Genomic DNA, 4210 nt, shown 5'->3' with positions numbered 1-4210 from the left:
ACCAGCCTGCCAACATGGTGAAACCCTGTCTCTACTAAAATACAAAATTAAGCCGGGCGCGGTGGCTCAAGCCTGAAATCCCAGCACTTTGGGAGGCCGAGGCGGGTGGATCACGAGGTCAGGAGATCAAGACCATCCTGGCTAACATGGTGAAACCACGTCTCTACTAAAAATACAAAAAACAGCTGGGCGTGGTGGCGGGCGCCTGTAGTCCCAGCTACTCGGAGGCTGAGGCAGGAGAATGGCGTGAACCTGGGAGGTGGAGCTTGCAGTGAGCCGAGATGGCGCCACTGCACTCCAGCCTGGGCGACACAGCGAGACTCCGTTTCAAAAAAAAAAAAAATACAAAAATTAGATGGGCATGGTGGCAGGTGCCTGTAATCCCAGCTACTCGGGAGGCTGAGACAGAAGAATCGCTTGAACCCAGGAGGCAGAGGTCACAGTGAGCCAAGATCGTGCTACCACATTCCAGCCTGGGCGACAGAGCAAAACCCCATCTGAAAAAAAAAAAAAGTGTACAGGGAAGATTGTTTTTCCCAACAGTCAAACTATTTAGGCTCAGAATACATGTCCTGGCCCACTTTTGTGGGCTGTGGTTGAAAGGTCAATTTAGTTGTTTTTTGTTTTGGGGGGTTTTTTTCTTGTGTGACGGCCACAACTGACTGGCATCCAGCACCACAGCAACACTGTAAACCTGGAAGCCATTGGCAGCTTCCCTTGACTTCCTGTTCTTCAACTTTGTTATAAACACCTGATTCCCCAGTTCAACCCCTCTGCTTGAAATACCCAGAGTGATTTCTGTTTTCCTGCTTGAACTCTGATGGATTTCCTCTCTTATGTCAAATGAACACATCTAAAGCTCATTACAGCCATGATTTGGGGAGTAAGTCCTAGTAGCTGATAGTTTCTCCATAAGTTTCAAAAATCCCCTCTGCACAGCTGGCTTGAACTATTTAAATTCTAATAACCTGAGAGTCTTTAGATTGAGCTCTTACGTATCTGAGAATCTAGAAGAAAGAAGGTAGCCTAACTTTACCATACAGTTAGCTGACATGAGTTTCTTATAAAATTACATGTACTTTTCATGTACCACTATTTTACCTCACTAGAGATTGTCATTGTCTCATGGCTAGAAGAAAACATCTGTTGATCCATGTTGTCTTTTGTGTAGTAGTGGGGGTAAATCTCACCATTTTGCCCAGCCCAGTCTCGAACTCCTGGCCTCAAGAGATCCTTCCACCTCAGCCTCCAGAGTAGCTGGGATTACTGGCATGGGCCACAGCGCCCTCTAGAAACTAATCGATGGAGAAGGCATCAACTTAAATCTGTGGAACAAACCTTACCCTTTAGCTGATTTTCCTGGTCACCTCCCTCAGGACTGTACCCACACCTTTCTTTCTTTGTCTCAAATATTGAAGCCTGAATTCAAAGCCACCTCTTTGAGATTTTTTTTTACTCTGGGAGATTTACTCATTTTTCCCTGCATGTCTCCCCTATATACAGAAAATATTCAGGTTAATGAACTTCTGTTTTTCTCTCATTCATCTGGTTTTTGTTTACAGGGGTTCATTCCAACTAAGAACAGTGAAATGCTGAGAGAAAATTACTTTTCCTCCCCTACAGCACTCAACAAGGACTCTTTTTTTTTTTTTTGAGAGGGTGTCTCGCTCTGTTGCCCGGGCTGGAGTGCAGTGACCGGATCTCAGCTCACTGCAAGCTCCACCTCCCGGGTTTCTGCCATTCTCCTGCCTCAGCCTCCCGAGTAGCTGGGACTACAGGCGCCCGCCACCTTGCCCAGCTAGTTTTTTGTATTTTTTAGTAGAGACAGGGTTTCACCATGTTAGCCAGGATGGTCTCAATCTCCTGACCTCGTGATCCACGTGTCTCGGCCTCCCAAAGTGCTGGGATTACAGACTTGAGCCACCGCGCCCGGCCCAACAAGGACTCTTAATCCAATCTCCCTTCCTGATTTTAGCGTGTATTTCCTGGCAGATCCCAATTATAGGCAGAAAGAAACTAATATTTACAAAGGGCCTACTATGTGCCCAGTACTTTCAAACATATTAATAAATTCCAGAGAAATGAAGTGACTTGCCTAAGATTCTGAGACCACAAAGCCAGGAAGGAGGGGTGGAAACCAGGATTTAGCATGTAGATCCCAAGCCTTACAATTTCTGTCACATTACCCTTTTTTATTTTTCCAAGAGTGCTCCTAAATGAGTGTGAGATACCAGGCAGAAGTGAAGAAGCTTCTTTCTTTTTCATTTTTTGAGGTGGAGTCTCGCTCTGTCTCCCAGGCTGGAGTGCAGTGTGCGATCTCAGCTCACTGCAACCTCTGCCTCCGGGGTTTAAGTGATTATCCTGCCTCAGCCTCCCGAGTGGCTGGGATTACAGGCACGTGCCACCACGCCCAGCTAATTTTGTATTTTTAGTAGCGATGGGGTTTCTACATGTTAGTCAGGCTAGTCTCGAACTCCCAACTTCAGGTGATCTGCCAGCCTCTGCCTCCTTTAAGTGCTGGGATTACAGGTGTGAGCCACCGCACCTGGCCTTATTTTTATATTTTTAGTAGAGATGGGGTTTCACCCTGTTGGCCAGGCTGGTCTCAAACTCCTGACCTCAAGTGATCTGCCTGCTTCAGCCTCCCACAGTGAGGTGAGCCACCGCACCCAGCCAGAAGTGAAGTTTCTACATGAATGTCAATGTTATTGCACTAGGTTTAATGCCATGCTGTGACCTCTCAGATTCTTTTACTAAAGATGAGATATGACATATATAGATTCTAGATTCCTAATAAAACAGTCAAGCAGGACTGGCTCCCAGGTGATACTTTCTTTCCCAGGAGAAGCAGAATTACAAAAGATTTAGATGCAAGGTCGGTACCTTAATTTTCTTCCCTGGCTGGCTAAGTGTGAAGTGGGGAAGGAGGGAATGTAGGGATACCAGGGGCCCTGTCCAAAAATATCACTTCCCACTGTAAACTAAAGATACATTTGTGTTAACTAGTTTATCCTTTGAAAGCAATTACTGCCATGTCAAGCCTCATTAACAACTCAGTATGACTTCTTTTAAACAGACAATCCACTCAGCTCTTAACTGGCCCTGTGAGGGTCCAGCTCGAGTCCCTGGATTTACCGAAGAGCAAATTTACGAAGTAGATACGTCTTCATTTATTACGATTAAAGAGGGAAGGCAGATTCGAAAAGATGACTGTGGTCATAGGTGGTAGAGAAAATGCACTAGAGGAGAACCCGCCTTCAAGTATCTCGTTGACCAGCACAGGATTGTGAAAGGACAGAAAGCCAAAGACCGATTCAAAGCCCAGAGGCCACTAATGTACTGTTAAGGACACACAGGCAATGTGCATAGAGCATTTGCTTCCACACCTGGCTATTATTTTGTGTGTTTGTGTGTGTCTGTGTATCAGGATTCTAATGCACAGCTGGCCAGTGGCTCAGCACAACCCCCTGGCTCTGAACTGTCTCATTCAAATTGTAAGTTTCACTCCGTAATAGGTACTGCTCTTTCTATACATCCAATGGAAAATAGACTTTTTTTTTTTTTTGGTTCTAGCTCTTTTCCTTGAAACTTTATTTACATTTAAATTTTTTAGCGCTGGGCCTGGTGGCTCGTGCCTGTGATCCCAGCACTTTGGGAGGCCAAGGCGGGTGGATCACCTGAGGCCTGGAGTTCGATACCAGCCTGACCAACATGGTGAAATCCCATCTCTACTAAAAATATAAAAACTAGCCGGGCATGGTGGTGGGTGCCTGTAATCCCAACTACTCAGGAGGCTGAGGCAGAAGAATCACTTGACCTGGGAGGCGAAGGTTCCAGTGAGCCGGGATCGTACCATTGCACTCCAGCCTGGGTGACAGAGCAAGACTGTGTCTCAAAAAAAAAATACTATTGCCCAGGCTGGAGTGCAGTGGCATGATCTCAGCTCACTGCAACCCCTGCCTCCCGGTTTCAAATGATTCTCCTGTCTCAGCCTCTTGAGTAGCTGGGACTACAGGCCCATGCCCCCCCACCTGGCTAATTTTTGTATTTTAGTAGAGACAGGGTTTCACTGTGTTGGCCAGGCTGGTCTCAAACTCCTGACCTCAGGTGATCCGCTCACCTCGGCCTCCAAAAGTGCTGGGATTACAGGTGTGAGCCACCACGCCCAACCAATTTTTTTGTGTGGTTTTCTTTTTTTTTTTTTTTTTTT

This window comes from Rhinopithecus bieti, unplaced genomic scaffold (genome assembly GCF_001698545.2).
Source record: "Rhinopithecus bieti isolate Rb0 unplaced genomic scaffold, ASM169854v2 scaffold_42039, whole genome shotgun sequence".
NCBI lineage: Eukaryota > Metazoa > Chordata > Mammalia > Primates > Cercopithecidae > Rhinopithecus > Rhinopithecus bieti.
This window is presented reverse-complemented; position numbering follows the sequence as displayed.